Below are 25590 nucleotides of genomic sequence, written 5' to 3'. Positions count from 1 at the left end.
ATTCTTGTCCCCAGAAGATTCCACATGCCATGGGGCAACTAAGCCTATGTGCCACAACTACTAAAGCTTGAGTGCCCCTGAGCCCCCAAGCCACAACAAGAGAAGTCCCTGTAATGAGAAGTCTGTGCACCACAACTAGTGAAAGCAGACCCACAGCAACAAAGACCCAGCACAGCCTCCAATACATACATACATACATACATATATATATATATATATATATATATATATATATATATATATACACACACATTATGACTAACCATGACCTTAAAGAATTAGTGATAGATAGAATGAATGAACTTAACAGGGCAATGAGTAGATGTGAATTGTGCAAAAGGTATAGTGTAGTGGACAATATCTGCAGCAAGCTCTTTCCTTGTGTGCTCAGATCTAATGGCTTCTTGCAGCAAACACTTTTAACAAATTGCCTGAGGGCTTTCTATGGCTGCCTGATATATTCTGCAATTCTGCATATGCCCACAGAAAAAAGAACTTCCTTAAGTGAATTGACAATTAAATACACTAGTTTTCTCATAGCTCATGTAAGACAATGCAGGTCTTTTCTCTAAGATTGCCTATATGTTCCCATGACAATTGAGCTCTAGTTAACCACAGCTGTAACCTGCTCTTTAATGTATCCTGTATTGGCATTCTTCTTCCAACTTCACTTCTCTATTCCTCTACTGGTACTTTCTGGGATTACTCACCTAATAAGTTACTACTTGCAATAAAATTCTTGTCTTAATGTCTGCCATGGGAGAAATTTAACCTGATACCTCTAGTATAGGTGTGCATGTATGCTCAGTCATGTCCAACTCTTTGCAGCCCTATGGACTGTAGCCTTCCGGGCTTCCCTGTCCATGGGATTTCCCAGGCAAGAGTACTGGAATGGGTTACCCTTTCCTCCTCCAGGGATCGACCTGCATCTCCTGCATCTCATGCATTGCAGGCAGATTCTTTACCTCTTGAGCTATTGGGAAAGCACTTCCAGTATGTCAGATAAATATTTAGGAAAAAGATATCAGGATTGACTAAGTAGAAGTATTGGAAGCATTTTTGGAGCCTTGCAATTTTAAATAATTTTCTTAAGCAATGCCTAATTGAGATGTTGATTTATTTTTAAGAGTTTTTTTCTGTGGACCATTTTTAAAGCCTTTAAAGAATTTTTGCAATATTGCTTCTGCTTTATGTTTTAGTTGTTTGGCCACAAGTTATGTGGGGTCTTAGCTCCTTGACTGGAGTCAAACCTGCACCTGCTGCACTGGAAGGTGAAGTCTTAACCACTGGACCACCAGGGAAGTGCCAAGATTCTGATAGTTTAGCAAAGATCAGAAGGAGGTGAGGGAAGCTGTCAACATCTGAAGGAAGACTATGCTAGGTGGTTTTTGTTGTTTAGTTGCTGTCATGTCCGAATCTTTTGCGATCCCATGGACGATAGCCTGCCATGTTCCACTGTCCAGGGAATTTCCCAGCCAAGAATACTGGAGTGGGTTGTCATTTCTTTCTCCAGGAGATCTTCCCAACCCAGAGATTGAACCCAGGTCTCCTGTATTGGCAGGTGGATTCTTTACCACTGAGCCACCAGGGAAGCCCATGCTAGGTAGAGGATATAGCAAAAATTATGAGGTTGGCACATTTCTGGCACATTTTTGAAGTAATGGGTTAGCCATGGATTCCAGAGTAGAAAGAGAAGGGGGGAGTTGTAGGACATGAAAGGGAGATGACAATGGCAGGATTGGGTGTGGCAATACTGGGTGTCATAGGTCACTGGATATCTTTGCTTTTTATTCGGAAAGGAAAGAGACACCCTAGGATGGTTATGAATACCCATCTTTGATTTTTAAAGGATCCTTTGGATTTTTAGGGAAAAAATCAAAAACAAAAACAGACTCTATTGGGCAAAGGCAAAATGGAAAGACCAGTGGGGAGGTTATAACACAGATTCAGGAGAAAATCATGGTAGTTGTACAAAGATGGTAACAATGACCGTGGTGATAGTGTATAGGTTCTGGACACCTTTCGAATTCAACTAAATTTGCTTGAGAATTACAAATAATGTAAGAGAGTGAAATCAAAGACAACCACTCTAGCGCTTTCAACCTAAAGAACTAAATGGAGATAGAGAAGATAGCAGATTTTGAAAAGAAGAGGTTTGGAGTCTTGTTTTGGATTTGTTAAATTCAAGATGCCCATGGGACATCCAAGAGGAGATGTCAAGTAGACAGTGGACTAGGAGTCTAAATTTCCAGAGAAACATCTCGATTGAGAATATCATGGCTTCCCTGATAGCTCAGTTGGTAAAGGATCCACCTGCAATGCAGGAGACCCCGGTTAGATTCCTGGGTTGGGAAGATCTGCTCTAGAAGGGATAGGCTACCCACTCCAGTATTCTTGGGCTTTCACTGTGGCTCAGCTGGTAAAGAGTCAGCCTGCAATGCGGGAGGCCAGAGTTCTTTCCCTGGGTTGGAAAGATCTTCTGGAGAAGGGAAAGACTTCCCACTCCAGTATCCTGGCCTGGAGAATTCCATGGGCTTGCAAAGAGTCAGACAGGACTGAGTGACTTTTGCTTTTGAGAATATTACTTTGAAGTTAATGGCAAATAGCCATCAGAACACATTTTATATGTATTCTTTTTAAGTGTCAAATGCTAACTAATGCAATATCTATAAAGGCTCTGATTAGAACTGAAGCAATCCCTGATCCATTTTTCACTCTCCATTTTTCACTCTTCTCTTTCTTGGTCCTAGTGTTGAGTAAGAGAAGAGAAGATCAGGGAATGCTTCAGTTCTAATCATAGCCTTCATAGACATTGTATTAGTTAACACTTGATACTTAGAATACACATAAAATGTTTTCTGATGGCTATGTGCCATTAACTTCAAAGTAACATTCTCAACCCAATTATTAGTAATTGGGACCTCAAGGAGTTAAATAAAGGATAAAATCAATCACTTTTAGTTGACACAAATTAGTATCATCATCAGAATAATAGAGATAAGTTAATTAAACTGTTAAACTTTGGAAGGAGTTGTAATTCTTATTAGCTAAAAAGGAATAAGCAGAAAAGTAAGGGACAACTGAAAATGGCATGGTGTATTTTGCCAAAGTAAATGTTATCTGAATTAGTGACAAGATTGCCAAAGGAAAAGCCAAAACAATATCAGCAGCACTGTCTAAATAACCACAGAATTCCAATGGGAGTTTGCTGTGTTATTCTGTCAAATGAACAGATTCTTATTGTATTTGTAATGGCTCTTAGCCCTGTGGTTTCAAGTTCTTACAAAGGGATACTGTTACAGTGATGTACATATATGAAAAGATCCCATACATCCATGAAGGAGTGAGAGTTTGTTACATAAGAACATATTGTGGATTTATGTAATTTGATTAAGTATTTATGTCCAACCTACTCACCGGGACATATATGTCCAGTGTTAAGTAGAACTGATCTCAACTCTTTAAAATGATTCAAGCTGTGTATTATCGCAGTATGTGAGGAGCAACTTTTCCATGGTATGGCCTCATTGGCTGCTGTCCTCTGAACCACAGGATTCTATTGTCTGACCCAGATGATTGAGGCTATTCCTGACCCATCAGCTCCTCTGAAGTCCAAGAATTGATTCATAGGAGACTTCTAACTTTGGAATAACCTCATGTTCATTTGTATCAACCTCATCGAAACTGCACAATAAGAAACTAACATCAGTATCAGACTTTGATCAAAAAGTGAAAATGAAGTCGCTCAGCCCTGTCCAACTCTTTTTGACCCCATGAAGTATAGCCTACCAGGATCCTCCCTCCAAGGGATTTTCCAGGCAAGAGTACTGGAGTGGGTTGCCATTTCCTTCTCCAGGGGATCTTCCTGACCCAGGGATCTAACCTGGGTCTCCGGCATTGTAGGCAGATGCTTTACCATCTACCGTTTGATATGGACCGTTGATATGGACCAGGAAAGTCTGAACATCAGTATCAGACTTTGATCAGAAGAGTTGCTTAAATACTTACCTTGAATGTGCCTGCTGTGTGACTCCAAGATACTGATTTCTGGCTCCTTAGTCTATGAAAGTGTAAGTCTCTCAGTCGTGTCTGACTCTTTGTGACCTGATGGACTGTAGCCTGCCAGGCTCCTCTGTCAAGGAATTATCTAGGCAAAAATACTGGAGTAGATAGCCATTTCCCTCTCCAGGGGATCTTCCTGACCCAAGGATCAAACCCAGGTCTCCTACGTTGCAGACAGATTCTTTACCATCTGAAAAGCGAAGTCACTCAGTCGTGTCCGACTCTTTGCGACTCCATGGACTGTAGCCTACCAGGCTTCTCCATCCATGGGATTTTCCAGGCAAGAGTACTGGAAAGTGGGCTGCCATTTCCTTCTCCAGGGGATCTTCCTGATCCAGGGATCGAACCCAGTTCTCCCACATTGCAGGCAGACGCTTTACCCCACCATCTGAAAGCAGGAGATAAATCCTGAAAGCAGAGGGGAGATATGTGGACATGATTATTCATATGTTGTTTTACTGTTCCTTTTCTTATACCTTACTTATGAATGAAATTATGGAATAAAGTATGGAAGGTTTCTGTGGCCCATCCTGGGCTTTTAGGCACATTCTCTCTCTCTTTTTTTTTTTTTTTTTTAAGATTTTTTGATATGGACTGTTTTTTTGAAGTCTTTATTGAATTAGTTGCAATGTGGCTGTTGTTCATGTTTTTTGGCTGAGAGGCTTGTGGGAACCTAGCTCCCTGAGGAGGGAATGAACTCATACTCCCACACTGGAAGGCAAAGTCAACTACTGGACCACCAGAGAAGTCCCATAGGCCTGTCCTCAAAGTTAGGTTTTAGCTCCATTTTTTTCTCTATTTGACCATCACAATGCCTCCATGTAAGTGTGTTCTCTGCCAGCTGCTAACTTACAGGGTAGAGACATGGACGGACTTCCCAGGTAGCTCAGTGGTAAAAGAAGTCGCCTGCCCATGAAGGAGATGCGGGAGTTGCTGATTGGACTTCTGGGTAGGAAAGATCCCCTGGAGGAGGAAATGGCAATCCACTCTAATATTCTTGCCTGGAGAATTCCATGCACAGAGGAGCCTGGAAGGCTACTGTTTATGGTGTTGAGAGGGGTTTGACATGCCTGAGTACACATGTACCACAGAGACATGGACAGATTTTCTACCAAACATTTCTGTGTTTTACCATCTAGTAAAAATGAGGTTGTTCTAGTATAAACATTTGGGGGATAATTGTTCATATTAGATAATACATTTATCTCCATCTCATGAACCTCCAAATTCCCCATCAAGAAGTGATTCTCTTATTTTCAGTAGGAAGAACATCATTAGAACTGCCATCAGTCGTGGGGTATGGTAAGGACATAAATGAATGACTATGTCATCACAAACTGTCCTTATGTTCAAGTAAACAGCATAGGTCTTCATAGAGAAGTGTCAAGAAAGCCTGCTTTTCCTGCTTTTCATGGGATTTTACTTTGTAATGCCTGAGCTAAATGATTTAATAAAAAAAAAATTACTTCTGTATTATTTAGAAAGTTTAACTGAAGTTTAAAACTGAAGTTTTAAAACTCACTGAGAAAAGGGTGCCAACTTATCATTTTCATTGATTCTGCCTGACATTTAGGTAAAAGGTCTTAATATTTTAATATGAGGAAGTACATGATCTATAATATAAATTTATGGCCATAAACTTTAAGAAACCATCAGAAAAGCCAACTTATCAAAGTCTTAACCTTTGATACACTGGGCGGCCATGTTTCAAGAAAATGGGCACACTCTGGTCATCTTCCAGATCTGAAAAACAAGATATCATAAACTTTACAGGATAGATTTTGAATCCTCTGGTCCTCATAGTGTAATACCCTGAATTTGACAAATCAAGTCCCAAATTGAGTCTTTGTAATGATTTTTCTGGAGATAGGGTAATTTTCAAGGCTACTAGGTTCACATAAATTGGAAGAGTAACTCTGCTTTATGTCACCCTGCTTAATTATTTTCCGAAAGAAAGGTAAGTTTATACCAGCATTTCTCAGTAAACAGCACACATTTTCTGCATTTGTAAAAATGTGTAACAAAATTTTTGTCTCTTCTAAGTTTATGTTGTGTATTTCTGCCTACCTTTTCTTCCAGCTACATCATTAATTCAATTGATTAAAGCCCTTTATTGCTATTTAGTTGCTTAGGTATAGAAATGCCCATATGCTACCAAAAAACTCATATTTTAGGACTCAACATTACTTTGCCATTTCTATAATGTTTTAATTTGCATTATTATATATTTATTTAAACTCCCTCCCTCTTTACTTTCTGAAACACTTGTTAGTTAGCTACTAAGTCATGTCTGACTCTTTTGCAACCCCATGAACTGTATCCTGCCAGGCTCCTCTGTCCATGGGATTCTCTAGGCAAGAATACTGGAGTTGGGTTGCCATTTCTTTTTAGGGGATCTTACCTGTGTCTCCTGCATTGCAGGTGGATTCTTTACAACAGAGGTGCCTGGGAAGCCATGAAATACGTGTAGAACAATTTAAAAAGAAAAAAAGTGAGTTCATTGTAGAAAATTTGAAAAACGGTTTATTCAGAAAGTTTTTCTTCTTAAAAATTTGTTTGATTTTATATTTTAAAAGTTATAATGCTGCTGTCATAAAAATGTTGGTATATTTCTGTTGGACTGCAGCCTGTAAGAACTGAACTTGCCCAGTGTCAACGGTGGAGAAAGAACATGGGGTCAGTGATAGAGACATTAGTAGTTTAATGCAGGGTCCCCAACTTCTGGAATCTAATGCCTGACGCTCTGAGAGGGAGCTGATGCAATAATAATAGAAATAAATGTGTGTTAGTCACTCAGTCCTGTCCGACTCTTTGAGATCCCATGGACTGTAGCCCAGTAGGCTCCTCTGTCCATGGGATTATCCTGATGAGAATACTGGAGTGGGTTGCCATTTCCTTCTCCGGGGTAAATCTTCCTGACCCAGGGATTGAAAAAGTACACAATAAATGTAACGCAGTTGAATCATCCAGAAACCATTGGCTTTCTCTCCTTCCCAGTCCTTGGAAAAATGGTATTTCATGAAACCGGTTGCTCATGCTCAAAATATTGGGGACCACTGGTTTAATGCATAAAGAGGCTTAATCATGTGAAACAAGGTCCTGGAGCAACACCACACACTGTGAGGCATTTGGCTGGGGCGGGGCGGGGGGTGGCCAGGACATGACGGTAGTCTTCATTCCAGGGAGGAAAGGAGAGATTACCAGTTATACGGGGAATTGACTTTAGGTTGGCTCATCAGTTAGCAGGGACTCTAGCAGAGAGGCAGGCCTCTCACTGCCCACTCCCTTAAGAACAATCACTAACTGGAGCCTGGGGCAAGTATGTAGGAAGGACAGTCATGTGAATAGTGTGTAGGTGAAGCAGGCACTGCTTGGGAAGAAGATGTGCAGAGAACAAGAGAACAGCCACCTTGAGTGGCTTGATCTTACAGTTTTTTTCCCATTTTGTTTTCTTAATTATACTCTTTATATCATGTTGATTGTGTTCTGCTGCTGCTGCTAAGTTGATTCAGTCATATCCGACTCTGTGCGACCCCATAGACAGCAGCCCACCAGGCTCCCCCGTCCCAGGGATTCTCCAGGCAAGAACACTGGAGTGAGTTGTCATTTCCTTCTCCAGTGCAGGAAAGTGGAAAGTGAAAAGTGAAAGTGAAGTCGCTCAGTCGTGTCCGACTCTTAGTGACTCCATGGACTGCAGCCCACCAGGCTCCTCCGTCCATGGGATTTTTCAGGCAAGAGTACTGGAGTGGGGTGCCACTGCCTTCTCCATGATTGTGTTCTAGGAGGCATGTGCTGAGCTGGCATCTGTGATACTGACTCCCTCGATGGATATGTGTCTACTCCCTTTTAATTGAAGGGGGAAAGGAGTTAGCATCGTTCCACTCAGATCCATAACACAAATTGAGTGAAGTGGAGACTTTCCCTAGGAAAGTCTTTCCTTTGTGGATACAAACATACTCACATACTAACAGAAAACTGTTCTGTGCCATGTAATTCTATTCCTTGTGTGTATAGAATTGCATTTGTGGAAGGAGAGTCTGAGCCAACATTCAAAGAGAAGGCAAGGAAAGAGATGCAAAACTTTGGAAGCTTTAGTTATAATCTTTGTCTTCCCTCAGGCTATCTTGGATTCTGCCCTCTTAAGAGTTTTGTTGTTGCTGCTGTTGTTGTTTTTAACATTTGATTTAGCTCTGAGAGCAACAGTAAACTTTACCAATCGTATCACAAGCTGTCTGTCACCTGCATCCAACTGAGTTTTGACCAATAAAAATATCACAAATGCAAGTATTGTTCTATTTTTTCTCCAAGTACCAACAATGGCCAGTCATTCTTGGCTTCTAAGTTCAATTGCATCAGACATGTTCAGGATTGAACAGTTGGTCTCACCATAACTCAAAATAACATAAGTCTCTTCCTTCTTATTAAAATAAATTAATGGCTGTGTAATATTATACAATATGGTTGTATCATAGTTTAATTAATCTTTTAACTGTGGGATGATTTTTCCCAATTATAAATAACGCTGGAATGAACATTTGCTCATATTTTTATTTCCATATCTCAGGTTAGTATCATAAGGCAGATTCCCAAAAGTGGGATTAAAGTGTCAGTGAGGATAAACATTTTCGCAGTTTTAAATCCCTATGGACAAATTGCTTTCCAAAACAATGAACTGATTTATTCTTCAACCAAAACTATTTTCATCATTAAGTAGTATTACTTTTTCAATATTTCTAATTTAGAAAGCTAAAAATAATAATTCATTGATGTTTCAATTTGTGTTTATTTGATCAACAGTGAGGTTAACATCTTTATATATGCTATGCTGTTTAATGCACTTGGTCTATTTGTTTAAAATCAAATATATCATTAATGAGAAAAACTGTGTGTATACTCACTTTGTGTGAGTAATACAGAACAGTAGTTACCTAGAGCTTTAAAGGTTGCATGTTGCTAATACCAAAGGTATTCCTTTTGTTAATTACACTAACATTTTCCACCTATATTTAGACCTTGGTGACAGACTCATCATGCGGTTTTTCTAAAAACACTACCGATGCTTGAGTAAAAATACATGGCTAAAACATTCTCTGACATACATAGATGAACCATTGTGGTTATTTATTCAACAGTGAACAGAACAGACATATTTCAGAGCTCTCTCCATTATTGTGGGCATCTTAATACTAAGAAAAGTATCACTCTCAGTAACATGTGTGTATATATATATATATATGTATATATATAAAGAAATCGCTCTCCCTCCAAATAGCAGCATGATTTTTGACACTTTCAGGAAGATTAAGAACTGAAGTCACAGTGGGCAGCCAAAATAGTCTAAACACAGTGAGCAATGGGTCTCTCCATTGGTGGGAGGAAATTAGTGGCTAAAGCCCTTAAAACCACGGATCAATGGTAGTGATGTGCTACAGGGAATCTATGAACAAGCTTCTTTCTTTTCTATCTCACAGGGAGCATCTGTAGAGAATGCGATTTGTTGAAGTCAATAGAGACCATTGTGAAGTGTGTGTGTGTGTGTGCTTGTGTGTGTATTTAAACTGACCTGAGGTATCACCTAAAGGAAGATAAAAGATGTGGACAAAATGTCATAATAACTTACACTGTTGGTTTAAAAAAAAAAAAAAACTCAAATATCTAACAAAATGAAAGTAATGAAAATCCATCAAGTTGCAAAATTGTATTTTTTATTTCTCAAATGATCTGGCTATAAAATAATTTCATTTCAGGAATAGTAATAGAGAAGACATATGCTCTGTTTTCTGACTTGATGGAAAATGCCAGCCTCCGGAGCTTCATAAATGACGTCATATGGACAATGATAGACTAGAATGCCAAAAGCATGGAAGCAAATATACAGTTGAATTCAAGTCCAGGTGGCTACACTAAAATTTATTACATGTTGGAAGCTTGCATTTTGCTGATAAACAAGTTAACCTTGGAATTTTCCTATCCACTTTCTCTTAACTTGAATTCTCTCCCTTGTATCCACTGTTTTTTTTGTTTTTTGTTTTCTGAACAAGAATAAGGACAACACAGAACTAACTGCTGCTGAGCTGAAGACAATGTATGAGATAACGCTGAAAACCAATCAAAATGAAAGATGGACTATTTTTTCTTAAAGCATGTATTTACTTATTTCGTTATGTTGGGTCTTAATTATGGCACATGGGCTCTCTAGTTATGGCATGTAGGCCGAGTAGCTCCTTGGCATGTGGGATCTCAATTCCCAGACCAGGGATTGAACTCATGTCCCCTTCATTGGTAGGCAGATTTTCAACCACTGGACCACTGGGGAAATTTCAGAAAGAGGGACATTGCACTGAATTTTCCTTGATGACTGTGTCCCAGATACCTTAGCAGAAACATTCAGGAGTCACCATTACTTGTTGAAAACATCGGCTTTTGCTGCTAAGTCTTGGTCTGTCATGTTTGAACTGGAGAAGGTAGTGGCACCCCACTCCAGTACTCTTGTCTGGAAAATCCCATGGACGGTGGAGCCTGGTAGGCTGCAGTCCATGGGGTCTCAAAGAGTCAGACACGACTGAGCGACTTCACTTTCCCTTTTCACTTTCATGCACTGGAGAAGGAAATGGCAACCCACTCCAGTGTTCTTGCCTGGAGAATCCCAGGGACGGGGGAGCCTGGTGGGCTTCTGTCTCTGGGGTTGCACAGAGTCGGACATGACTGAAGCAACTTAGCAGCAGCAGCATGTTTGAACATTGTTTTTTGACTTCCACTCAATTGTTTTCCACTGTACCATCTCTTCTTTCCCTCCTCATTCTTCACGTGCACTGATATACCAATTTTCAGTTAAATCAATGATCAGTGATGAACTAATTGTGATCATGTAAATGTTGTCTCAGAGTGAATCAGAGGGTATAATATGATGATATGTTTATGGTGCAGCTTTATGTTTCTCCTGAAATCACATTTACCTTTCTGTCCTTCCTGAACTTATGACCCAGTTCTGCATCATCACCCTTTTTCAAATGTCTGGCTATTTTCATTCATTGGAATTTCTAATGCTCCAATGTTAGATTTCTTGGATTAACCCCCTATTTTAGTGTCTATTCTTTCATATTTTTGTACTTTTTCTTCCTATTCTAATTTCTAAAAAAAAATTCTTTCATTGAAATAATTACAAATCTTTTACTTATTTTCTTTTTCAGTTTAGAAATCATAAATTAAATTTCCAAGAACTAGTTTTTGTTTTCTGATTGTTTCATTCTGGATGCAATATCTTTCTCCACCCTACATCCAGAGATATACTTTTCTTTTTTTTTTAGTATTACACATAGCTTCTTGCTCCTATAAAAATGCAATTTTCTTTGCTTATTGGCGGTTTTTCTATTTCATGTTGGGCTTCCCTGGTATCTCAGTGGTAAAGAGAAACCACTTGCAATGCAGAAGATGTGGGTTTGATCCCTGATCTGGGAAGATCCCCTGGATGAGGAAATGGCAGCCCACTCCAGTATTTTTTCTTGGGAAATCCCTTTGACAGAGGAGCCTGGCAGACTACAGTCCGTGAGGTTGGAAAAGTGTCAGACAGGACTTAGTGATTAAACAACCACAACAACAGCTATTTCATATTAAATGTTTTTCTTAAATGTCTTTGGCTATGTTCTAATTTAGGAACCAAAGATTGTTTGGCTGTTTTCTCTCTGTCTGTCTCTGGCTGTTTTCTGTCTGTCTGTCTCTCAGTCTGTCTCACACACAGAGAGAGCAAGAAACATACACACACATACACACACACACACACACACACATGTGTATATATATAGATATATATAAAACATATATATATATGTTTTAATGTGAGTAAGGTCTTGAATATTTCTTTGGAGGATTTCCAAATGCTAGAATAGAGAAGTGTTTTCTCTTCCCCTTTTATCTAGAAAAGAAATTTCAGGACTTGTGCCGAAGAGAGTATAACCTGACAGAGTATAACCTCCCCTGACAGTGAGGGAAAGACGTTGCACTATCTTCCATACATAGATTTGATCTTAATCCTTCTGTTTCCACTCTTATCTTTTTTTCTGACCTTTATCATACTAAGAATCCAGCATCTTCAGAGTTATTTTTGCAGAAGATGGAAGAGTCAAGTTGATTACCTTCTGATTAGTAATTCTCTGTGGGTCTTGTGGTTACTTTTACCCAGTTATTTCAACTATCATTTCTTTCTCTACTTTTCATCCTCCAGAATTGTATTGAAATCTCTAATACAATTACATACACTCTTGCATATATACTCTTCATTGGTTTGATTTATACGCTTCTTATTTCTTTGCTTTCATTAGAGTAGTTTTCTGGAGGGACACAAAAGGTACATTTGTAGCCAATCTACTATATATTTTTTAATTTAAATGTATTTATTTTAATTGGAGGCTAATTACTTTAGAATATTGTATTGGTTAAGTTCTTCTGTGCACTTTTAGAAAGAAATTTCCTTTATAATCAAAAAGTGAAATGGGGATGTGTTAAACATTTTTTAAACAAAGGTGGAAAAGAACAGCTTAATCTAGAACTTTGTAAGGTTTATTGTCTAAGCATTGTCTTTTAAGTTAGCTGGACTTCCTAGTACACTGTAAAAATCCTTTCACTTTTCCAAAGAATGACACTATTTCACCTCTTTGTGCTTTGTGATTCAATTACCTGCTCCTTATTTTCCAAGATGTAGCTCCTGTAGTACCTCCCAGGAAACCTTCTCTGATTCTCAGTATGTTTTAAGTAATCTTCCTCTGTGATTCAGTTACATACTGTTTGCATTTTATTGAACTTTTATATGAATTCATCAGTTTCACCAACTGTATTGAAATCCCTATCTTATTTGTCTGTTTCTTCCCAGCACCTAACACAGCTTTTAACCAGAAATAGAAATAGTGTGTATTTTAAAATATTTATCAAATTAGATAAATGAATAAAGTAAACTGTGTTCTTTTATAAGTAAGCATTCAACATGAGCTGGCAGTGTAATGTACTTGGCAAAAATGTTATCAAAATCTGAGGTTGAGTTAAAGAAAATATGTTATTGTTTTTTGGAAAAAAAAAGGTAATGATTTGTTATAGGTCCAATTACAAGTTGGAAATTGTACATACTTCTGGAAATTACATTTTAATAGATATATTAAGAAACATAATTATAGTATAATAGAAATGGTAGTGCATGATATATAGGGGGTCTGAAAACCATGTTGACAGAAGAGCAGTTGAAGGAAATAGGAATTTTTCATCTGATATACAAAGGCTCTTGGACATGAAGGCTATTCCCAAATATGTGAAGAGTTTTAATGACTGTAGGATTAGATTTTTCCAAGTTTAACTCCAAAAGAAAAATCTAGATGAATGTGTAGTAGAAGTTTGGTTCAATATGAGTAAGAACTCCCCAGCCAGAACACATTGTTTATGATGAAATGGCTTTTTCCCTCATGAGAGGTTCCAAATTGATTGACCACATCTCTGGAATGTTTTAGAGAGTTCTTCTGCATAAGGTCAGAAGTTGTACTATAGGATTTTTAAGGAGCCCTCAGATATCCAGTATTTGGACTTTATAGTGGAATAAAAGTATTTATCTAAATTGAGTTGTTATCCAAATAGCAGAATCATAAAATAGAGGCTACCTACATGTAGACTGTGTATAGTAAAAATAAAATGATAATATTCAGAAAAACTTGGTGGTTAAAACAATAACAAGATGAACTATCATCAAAAGTAAAATCATAAAAATTCTTTCTGAGGTAAACACTAATTCATGTAACTCATGATATATTTTTTGCTCAAATTGTCATCATTTAATTGATATATTTCTTCCAAATATAGGTATCTCAGTTTTGTTGATTAATTTCAAAGAGCTTTGAAACCTGAAAAAATTAAATGAATGAGTGTCCAAGTCCAATAACTTTCATAAACCTGACAAGATAATGAATTAATCGTAATACTTAGACTTTATATGTTTGCTTTAAAACCTAACATTCATATGACTGGTATAATGCATAACAGTCATACAGGCTAAATTGCATGATAAAATAATAGGGATTCTGAGTGATTTTCCATTTATAACCTTCAAGGTCTATAGAAGAAAATTACCTACTATGTATTCTTTTTATAATCATAGATGAAAATATACTATCTACTTTGCATTAACTATCAGATCTTAATATGATTAAGAATACCCTTTTGCCTGTTTGTACTAAAACAGTGATCTGAGTTTATACCTCTTCCAAGTTTCTAGCACAACTAAACTATCCCTCTATTAACTGTCCTCAAAAACATTTATCAAAAATATACTATGATCTATTAAGTTGTTTCTGTTACTTCAAAATACAAAGATAAATTTTTCTAAATTCAATTTAAATTATTCATTGCACTTAGAACATATTTGGTGCTTGGGTTTTTCTTATAATTGCATATAATATGAGTAATCTATGTGTACTTGACACTTGAATTTTCTGTTGATGACCTGCACAGTGAGTTCTGCATCTAACGACATTTGGCAGAAAAAGCATCTCTCTGAATTTTGATTTTTGTAGATAAGAGTCTGCACAAATCCCACAAGGTTACGATGCAGAGGCAGATGTTTGCTATAAACTACAGTTCAATCCTATGCCCTGCCACTGTCTACTTTCCCTTCCATATATCATCACCAAAAAATAACAAGATAATAGAAAACAAGTTTTGATTCCAGAATGATTTTGGTTGATGATGATGAATGAAGTAGAATAGACAGCTTGATTTTCCTAAGTTAAATTGAACTTGCAATGCCAAATGCAGTAACAACAGCAAAAAGATTAGCGGACATGACAAGGGAAAAGAAAATAATTTATGTGCAAACACATAATGCCATTTGAAAAAAAAAGTGCTATGAAAATTTACAGATGCATAGATACTGAAATACTGGCAGGGGGGAAAGCTTAAAAATATATTATCTAATGCTGTAAGCAATTGTAAAGGAGAATCAAGGCCAAGTAAATAGAGCAATGTAGTTTCAGGAAATGACGTGGTATTATATATAAGAAAGCATACCCAGGTTTTTGGGCATACAATACAAGTAATTATGTGACTATAATCTATCCAGTATCCAAGGGAGAAAATAACCTAGGTGGACTCTGTGAACGCTTAACACATGTGACAAACATTTCCCAGTAGTCTTGCCTGGGAAATCCCATACAGCGGAGTCTAGAGTGCTATAGTCCATGAGGTTGTAAAGAGTCAGATATGACTGAGCGCGCACACACACACCATCTAAATTAAAGAAAGAAAACATTAAAAATAAAAGAAATGTTATCAATTCCATATAAAGCTATAATATACATGAAACTGGGGTTCAAAAAGAGAAATTTGAGAATCAAGAAAAAAATCTGAACATATAGTAAGCATGAATTTTCCAAAATCAATGACAAAGAGGTGTTCTATTGAAAATTCATACAGAATAAATAACCCCAAAAAGTAATGTTAGAGTAAGGCTGCTGAAACTTAACAACAAAAGTGTTTAAGTAGCAAGAGGAAGAAAGAAACATTATCTTCAAAGGAATGAAATAGGATGAACACTTGATTTCTGCACACATTAATGGAAGAAAGAAGAGAGTGTATTTAAATTTATCATTGTTAAATCTTCCTATATATCAAAACATTTAGCATTATAATACTTCTTTGCTTAAATTCAGCTTTGTTTGTTGTTAATATAGACAATCCAGGTTTAACTTATAGTATGTTTTCCTTTAAGCCCATGTTCACACGTGGAAACACAGACATACACACATATATAAGTATACAATAAGAATGTACTTATGTGAATGAATATGGAGAGAAAGTGTAATATTTCATTTTAAATAAAGCTTTGTACATAATATCTTTATTTTGCATACAAATATCATGTATTCATACATCTATAAATACCAGAATGTATATGGAAATGTTGAAAAATTGTTGTTGCTGAATTTGTTTTTTGCAGGAAACTTTCAAACTATAGCTAAACTCTTTGATGTCACTATTGTCATCAGAGAATACCTTAGTGAAGAAAGGTCATGATAAAAATTATTTCCTGCTCCATTGCCCCTTTATATCCTATTTGCAACAACTGAAAGATTCTCATGTCAGGTGTAAAGTGGCAACTGAAAATTAGGAGGAAAACTGTTGTAATTCTTTTTTCCTCTGTGAATATACTAAATGTCTCTTTGTCAGTGTTTACAACATACCTAGGTTTCTAATAATGCACAGACTACATTGAGAAGAGTTGATCTGTTCATATACATCACCTAAACAATGGATCAGACACTTAGTTTTTTTTATTTAACAGAATATTATTGGTATTTTACACATTGTCAATTATTAATACTTGATGTTACAGTATTCATTTCCATTTGTCATCACCTGCTTGCTGAAATGTTTCAAGATCTTAGTAACTAACTCTATTTGGAGAATTCTATACATGAAACAAAAGATGATAGTGAAATGCAACCCCATATACTTATTATCCAGATTCTACAATTTTTAGCATGTTGCTTATCAACTTTTATCTATAATTAATTAGAATAATTAGAACCCCAAGCTTAAATGATTGCACTGTAAACTCTGAAATTGTGTTTCTAAAAGATGAAGATCACAACAGTATTATAACAAAATTTTATAGTATTAGTTAGATTATCCATTATCCAATTATAATTACCATCAATAAGGCAGAATGTGTTTGTACTCTTCAATCTCTTATCTTTTTCTTTGTATTGGTTTACTTAAACTGGAATCCAGTCAAGGTCCAAACTGAATTTTGTTTCTGTATTCTCAAAGCTCCTTTAATATTGAGGACTCGTATGCCATCTTACTTAAACTTACAGTTAAAAAAAAAAAACAAAAACACAAATCTTTTGTCCTGTGAAGTTTCCCACATTCAGGATTTTGCTAATTACACCTTCAAAGAGACTTTTGATATATTTATTTAACCTATAGATACTTTAAACCAGAAGTGAAGGAATGACTTGATTGAATTTAGGTTCTACATTATGGTAAACTTTTGAAATATGGTATTCTGTACTTCCAAATTATGACAACTTGATTCATCCATCTATCCATTCATGAAGTTTTCTGTTAACTTCTCATTCAGTGATATTAGCAATTATGGATTACTTTTGGTTAGAGCTATTATTTGGGGTGATATTGCTATTATCACTATTATTACAGATTTTGATATCAAGGTTATTTGCTATTTTTATAAACAGTTTCGAAGTATACATATTATTCTATGCACTGAAATATTTGAGTGATGTATGTAGCACATATACTCCACTGATCAGATTGATTTTCTATTAAATATATCTTGGATTTGGGCCTTTAAATTTTTTTAAATTCAATACTAAAAGCCCCCACAAAATATTAGTATCCATACAAAGGGTACAAAGAAGATTAAAAAAATATCATCTTCCATGTATCCATCTCTCTGCTTAAGAGCAATAATGCTAAAAATAGTCAAGAAGTTGTTTCATGCTTCTCCTTTATCTTGTCTTTTATTGTCTGTTTGTTTCAGAAGATGAACAAGAATGGATCTAGACCTTTTAAATAAGTTTTTTTGCCAACTGGCAGTATGTTAAGTTTTGTTGTTGTTCAATTGCTAGGTCATATCTGACTCTTTGCAACTCCATGGGCTGCACATGCCAGGCTTCCCTGTCCTCCACTATCTCCAAGAGTTTGCTCAAGTTCAATTCCGTCGAGTCAGTGATGCTATCTAAACATCTCATCCTCTGCCGCCCTCATTCTTTTGCCTTCTATCTTTCCCAGCATGGGTCTTTCCTGTTTTTTTTTTTTTTTCCAATGAGTTAGCTCTTTGCATCAGATGGCCAAAGTATTGCAGCTTCAGCATCAGTCCTTCCAATGAATATTCAAAGGGCACTAAAAGGACACTGCATGAGGAAGGGATATATCCAAGTAGCTGTTCAGTGGGCTCCTGCCATGCAGACAGCTTCTCTAGTACATAATCTTATAGCAGGCATCACACAGCACCACCTAGTATCCATCACCTTCCCTTAGCACACAACTCTGGAGATTTTGCTGATGATACTCCTCCCCATGAACAGTTTTTCCAGGCCCCTAGAGGGTGAATTTCTGATGAAATCACTTCTCTGCATTCAGTGAACATTAGCAATGCCCTCTCCAAAGGTCTGGCTCTCAGTTCAAGGTGGTGTGTGTGTGTTTGTGTGTGTGAGAGAGAGAGAGAAAGAGAGAGAGAGGTCTCCCTTACGGCATCCAATCTCAGCCTTAGGATTTCTGGCTTCTCCTAATATTTGCAATTTCTATATTTCTCAGAGTTTCTTTTCAGTTCAGTTCAGTTCAGTTGCTCAGTCGTGTCCGACTCTTTGCGACCCCATGAATCGCAGCACACCAGGCCTCTCTGTCCATCACCATCTCCCGGAGTTCACTCAGACTCACGTCCATCGAGTCCGTGATGCCGTCCAGCCATCTCATCCTAGGTCGTCCCCTTCTTCTCCTGCCCCCAATCCCTCCCAGCATCAGAGTCTTTTCCAATCAGTCAACTCTTCTCATGAGGTGGCCAAAGTACTGGAGTTTCAGCTTTAGCATCATTCCTTCCAAAGAAATCCCAGGGCTGGTCTCCTTCAGAATGGACTGGTTGGATCTCCTTGCAGTCCAAGGGACTCTCAAGAGTCTTCTCCAACACCACAGTTCAAAAGCATCAATTCTTTGGCGTTCAGCCTTCTTCACAGTCCAACTCTCACATCCATACATGACTACTGGAGAAACCATAGCCTTGACTAGACGGACCTTAGAGTTTCTTTTACTTCTAACCAATTATTTTTTTCCAGTTTCCTGATACAGTAAATGATTCTTCTAACTTTCAAAGTTGAAATACAGTGTAATTTCTCTTTCTTGATTGGACTTCAACTGATACAACAGATATATCCATAATTCTTTCAATTTTGCTGCTATTTCATGTGTGTGTGCTCAGTCATGTCCAACTCTTTGAGACCCCATGGACTGCAGCCCATCAGGCTCCTCTGTCCATGGAATTTTCCAAGCAAATATACTGGATTGGGCTACCACTTCCTCCTCAGTGTTGCATAATATGACTTCTCCATGATTTCTTTATCCATTTTTCTGTTAATTTTTTTCTATCACAAATAATGCTTCTATGAGCATTTCTGGTACACAAATAAAAGTGTCTAGAATATAGAGGAATGTCTGAAATTTCTTGAATATTATAGAAAAAAGCTAATTGTTTATCAACATGATTTATAAATTTAGGTAAGTGAGCAACATATGAAGATTGTTACTTCATATTTCACTGATACATGGTATGTCAAACAGTTTTTTAAATTTATTTATTTATTTTTGGTTGTGCTGGGTCTTCTTTACTATTCAAGTTTTTTCTCTAGTTGTGCTGAGCAGGGTCTACTCTCTAGTTGTGTTTTGTGAACGTCCCATTGTGGTGGCTTCTCTTGTAGAGCTCGGACCCTAGGCACACAGGTTTCAGTAGCTGCTACACACAGGCTCAGTAGTTACTGCTCCCAGGCTCTGGAGCACAGGCCCAGTAGTTGTGACACATGGTCTTCATTGTTCTACAGCATGTGGAATCTTCCTGGATTAGGGATTGAAATTGTGTCTCCTGCATCGGTCTTCCCTGGTGGCTCAGTAGGTAAAGAGTCTGCCTGTATCTCGGGAGACCTGGGTTCAATCCCTGGGTAGGGAAGATCCCCTGGGGAAGGAAATGGCAACCTACTCCAGTATTCTTGCCTGGAGAATTCCAGTGACAGAGGGGCCTGGTGGGCTACAATCCATGAGGTCACAGAGTCTGACAGGACTGAGTGACTAACACTTTCACATTCTTTCCTGTTTTATTTTTTCTTTCCCCTACGAAGTTGTTTACCTTTTAAAATTATTACCAATTTCAGGGAGTTCTTTATATATCATGGATATTAATTCCTTTTAAATTGCATGTCTTGTTAGTCACTTTTCAGTCTGTTAGTTTTATTTTGCTTTCTTGGGTGTATCTGTCAATCAATAGAAAGCTTAATTTTAAAACAATGAGGTTTATCAGAGATTTAAAGTTTATAAAGATCAGAAAGAGCATTGTTTTATATTGTCTTCTAAAGGTTTGTGTGTGTGTTTAAGCCACATGGCTTGACTGTTTTTTTTTTTTTTAACCCATGTGGATTGTTTTTAGTGTTTTATGTAAAAGTTTGATTTTTTTTCCCATGTTGACAATAATTGTCCCAGGACCAGATGTTAATACTCCTTAATTTTCCATACTGAAATGCTATGAAAACTCTGTCATAAATAATATTTTTACAGATTTATAGGTCTACTCCTCATTCCTCTTTTCTGTTGATTTATTATAACACCTATAATATACTTTTAATTAAGCTCCCATTTTAAAAGGACAATGCTTATTCATTTTACTTCTTGTCGGGCATGCCCTAGTTTCTTTCCATGATTTGCTTTTCAATATAAAAATAGAAGTCTTCTTGTCAATTTAGATAAAAACTTTGTTGACATTTTGGCCTGAATTGTAATGTATCTATATAAATCAATTTTTTGTTTTGTCTAGGGTACTAAATATTTTAAAGTACGTTTCATAGCTATGTAGGTATTCTGTAGCTGGAGATTAAGAAGCATCGCCCTGGCTTTCCTAGTTTTCTTTAAGGATTATTCATTTGTTGGTAGTCTCCTTATAATTAGCTTCTACTGTTAACCTAGCAAGATCTTTGTCTCCTCAAGTTTCTTTTTTTTAAACAACACTTAAGCTCTCAAATAACACCACCTCTAATTTTTACATGCTTGCTCTTTAGGACATTAACAACATTCTCTCAGTGTGTTAAGATAAAACAGAAGCCTTAGTCTACCCTGTTTGTTTGACTAACATTGTTACTAGCAGAAGTGTAGCAGAGTATTTCTTGGGGAAATTTGGAAAGTTGAAAAGTAGACATTGAGAAATTCTGTGGGCATTTTTTCTTTCCACTCTCCTCCATCTGCCTGGGATTCCAAATATTAATAGAAGTTTTCATTGCAATCCCCATAGGAATTGATTTCTTGTACAGTTCTTCAGTGATGGAGCTAGTCTGGCCCTTTGTGTACCAGGTAAGAGCTGAATCCTATATTAGAAGAAAATTCACAATTAGAGGCTATTAAACAGAAAATAAAATGTTATATACTGGAAATAAAGAAAAAATTTAACAGCTGAGCGACTTCACTTTTATTTAGTTTAATTTAACAATTAAACCATCACGTAAATTTTTTGACAAAATGCAAGACTATGATAAATATAGATACAATAGAATAGACAGTAGGCCAATAAATATAAACAGCAAAGGAAACCTTTTTGCTCCAGAAGATCAAGATTATACACCTATACTGTTATCTTTTCACAGTGTTGAAAGTATTAGTAGCTAAGTTGTGTCCAACTCTTTGTGACCCCATGAACTGCAGCCCTCCAGGCTCTTCTGTCCATGGAATTCTCAAGGCAAGAATACTGGAATGGGTTGCCATTTCCTTCTCCAGGGGATCTTCCCAATCCAAGGCATGGAAACCAAGCCTCCAGCATTGTAGGCTGATTCTTTACCATCTGAACCACCAGGGAAGTTATCTTTTCAAAAGGTCGTTGCAATTCATTAATCTTTACTTGCTAATATTCAAGCAAATTCAAGTAAATATCACAGTAATTTAGCAATATATTGCAATACCCTATGAACCAAACTATGGTCTTTTTCTCCCCATAAAGATGTGAGGAATTTGAATCACCATTTGAAAGGTGAATGCAACATTGAGTAGACTGTTCTTTTTCTGTTTAATAGTGAGTGGCTGGAGATGATACAACATCAGCACTCAACATCTTCACTAATTTATAATATTCATGAAACATGCACATTTCCAGGCAAGCCACCAAAGATTTAAATTACACTATAAAACCCATTTTAGTGATGAAGATTATTCTTTTGGCAAAAATTTAAGGACTTTTTTGGTAATTTGAATAGAGATGCATATGGACTCTATTATAAAATGCATCATATTTATAGAAAAATAAGCTTTCTAAAAGTAATTTTGTATTACCTGAAATACTTTCTTATGGAAAAGTGGAGCATTTCCTACTTAGTGGGATTAAACTTGTTGCATATCGTGTCTCATTTTAGGTGAATACTTCTTCATACTTTATAGAATTTTACATCCTATATTCCATTTTTTTCGTGTGTGTATTACCGTGAAACCTTCATTTAAAATTTGGTCTGGAGGTAGACAATCTTAGTATGTTTTATGTGAACTATTTTAAATCAACTTGACTTATCTGTCTAGAAAAAGTTATTTCAGGACCTGAATGTACTATGTCACCTTATAGTAAATTGGAAAAGTGAAGATAAAGCACAAAAGTTGTGTGTGTGTGTGTGGGGGGGGGCATTATAAGTAAAAACTAATTTGATTAATCTAATTGCATAGCAGTTGCAAGGCTAAAAAGTATAATTACAATCAGTAACAGATGTAAGTAGAGTCATAGAAACAAAACCAGACACGTATGTTAGGCTGGGAATTTAGGAACTTATTCATTACAATGTACTGCTTTTGTGAAGATTAACATTAAAATAGTTAAAAATTAAGAGCATTTTCTCTTTTTTTTTTTCTTAAAATTTTTTTGATGTGGGCTATTTTTAAAGTCTTTATTGAACTTGTTACAATACTGCTTTTTTTTGTTTGTTTGTTTATTTTTTGCCACGAGGCTTATGGAATCTTAGCTCCCCAACCAGAGATTGGACCTGTGTTCCCTTCATTGGAAGGTGAAGTCTTAACCACTGGACCACCAGGGAAGTCCTATAATTCTGTATTTTCTTAGAACATTCCTTTAGCAACTTATAATATTAAACTTAGTTTATAATCGCTAAAATACAGTGGTGGAATATTCAATTGATCTGACTTATATGATACCTGAGACCAAAATTCATATAGTAGTACAGAACATCATTTTAATTTCCTTTAATATTATCGAATTGATTGGGAAAGGTAACTATCTTTTTCAGTGAAAATTAAAATGAAGCATGTAGATTTCACAAGGGTATAATTTAAAGTTAGGTTTAACTAAAAATATTTGAGATTTGGTCAGTAGGTTCAAGTTCTAATATGTGTGTATATGTTTAAGTCTTTAATTTTTCAAGAGCAATTTTAGATTTACAGCAAAATTTAGAGAAAGGTACAGAGATTTCCAATATAGTCCCTGCTTTAACACATGCATAATTTTCTCTATTCCCTTTATTACTCACCAGGATGGTACAGTTTTACCAAAGAAGAACCTACATTGATACATAATCACACAAAATTCATAGTTTATCTTAGGGTTCAATTTGATGCTATATAGTCTATGAGTTTGGGCAAGTGTATAATATCATACATATCCTTATAATATCATAGAGTATTTTCATTGCCCTAAAAATCCTCCACAGCAGATAGATGGAAAAACAATGGAAACAATGAGAGACTTTTATTTTCTTGGGCTCCAAAATCACTGCAGATGGTGAGAGCAGTTATGAAATTAAAAGACACTTCCTCCTTGGAAGAAAGATATGAAAAACCTAGACAGCATATTAGCCGATTACTTACTTCAGAGTGAAGTAAGCCAGAAAGAAAAACACCAATAGAGTATACTAACACATATATATGGAATTTAGAAAGATGGTAATGATAACCCTGTATGCGAGACAGCAAAAGAGACAGATGTATAGAACAGTCTTTTGGACTCTGTGGGAGAGGGAGAGGGTAAGATGATTTGGGAGAATGACATTGAAACATGTATAATATCATATAAGAAACGAATCGCCAGGCTATATTCGATGCAGGATACAGAATGCTTGCGGCTGGTGCACTGGGATGACCCAGAGAGATGGTATGGGGAGGGAGGTGGGAGGGGGGTTCAGGAGTGGGAACTTATGTACACCTGTGGCGGATTCATGTTGATGTATGGCAAAACTAATACAGTATTGTAAAGTAAAATAAAGTAAAATTTTTAAAAAATAATAAAATCATTCATTAATACAAATAAATAAATAAATAAAAAGCAGAGACATTGCTGACAGAGGTCCATCCAGTCAAAACTATGGTTTTCCAGTAGTCATGTATGGATATGAGATTTGGACTATAAAGAATTCTGAGCACTGAAGAATTGATGCTTTTGAACTGTGGTGTGGAGGAGACTTGAGAGTCCCTTGGACTGCAAGGAGATCCAACCAGTCGATCCTAAGGGATATCAGTCTTGAATATTCATTGGAAGGACTGAGGCTGAAGCTGAAGCTCCAATACTTTGGCTACCTGATTCAAAGAAATGATTCATTGGAGAAGACCCTGATGCTGGGAAAGATTGGAGATGGGAGGAGAAGGGGACTACAGAGGATGAGATGATTGGATGGCATCACCAACCCAATGGACATGAGTTTGAGCAAGCTCCCGGAGTTGGTGAAGGACAGGGAAGCCTGGTATGCTACAGTCCATGGGGTCACAAAGAGTCGAACACGAATGAGTGATTGAACTGAACTGACTGAAAAAGCCTCCATGTCCTGCTTCTTTCATCCCCAGGCCATCTTTGATGCACCACTGACATTTTTATTTTCTCCATAGTTTTACTCTTTTCAGAATGTCATATACTTGGAATCATACAGAATGTAGCCTTTTCAGATCGACTTCTTTCAGTTATTAAATTAATATACATTTTGTTCCCTCCATATCTTTTCATGACTTGAAAGCTCTATTCCTTTTATCCCATTGTTTCTATGTACCATGGTTTATTTATTTACTATAAATATTTTAAATTTTTATTTATTTATTTGACTGCATGAGGTTTTAGTTGTGGCCCAAAGAATCTTTAACCTTCCTTGTGGCCTGTGGGATTTTTCAGTTGCAACATGTGGGATCTAGTTCTCTGACCCGGGATTGAACCTGGGGTCTCTGCGTTGAGAGTGTGGAGCTTTTGCCACTGAGCTACCAGGAAAGTCCCTACTATAAATATTTGTGTTCAGGTTTTTGTGCAGACAAGTTTTCAACTCCTTTAGGTAAGTATGAAGGAGAATAATCATTGGATGATGAAAATAATACATTTAGTTTCATAAGAAACTGCCAAACTGTCTTCCAAAATATCTGTAATATTTTTCATTCCCACTAGCAATGAATGAGAATTCCTGTTGCTGGACATCTTTTTTAGCATTTTGTGTTCTCTGTGTTCTGAGTTTTGTCAGCTCTAATTAGAGTATAGTAAAATCTCATTTTAATTTGCATTTTTAAAATCTCATTTTAATTTTCAATTAATTTGTATTTGAAAAGATGTACAGCATCTTTCCCATGATCATTTTTCATTTATATGTCTTCTTTGGTGAGGTATCTGTTAATATTTGATCTATTTTTCAATCAAGTTGTTTTTGTTCTTGTTGAGTTTCAAGAGATTTGTGTGTATTTGGATAGCTGTCCTTTATAAGACATGTCTTGCAAATATTTTCTGAAAGTCTATGGATTGTCTTCTTATTCTCTTTATATTGTCTTTTG

The sequence above is a fragment of the Oryx dammah genome, unplaced genomic scaffold (genome assembly GCF_014754425.2).
Source record: "Oryx dammah isolate SB20612 unplaced genomic scaffold, SCBI_Odam_1.1 HiC_scaffold_29, whole genome shotgun sequence".
Classification (NCBI taxonomy): Eukaryota; Metazoa; Chordata; class Mammalia; order Artiodactyla; family Bovidae; genus Oryx; species Oryx dammah.
The sequence above is the reverse complement of the archived record's forward strand: the minus strand, read 5'-3'. Positions refer to the sequence as shown.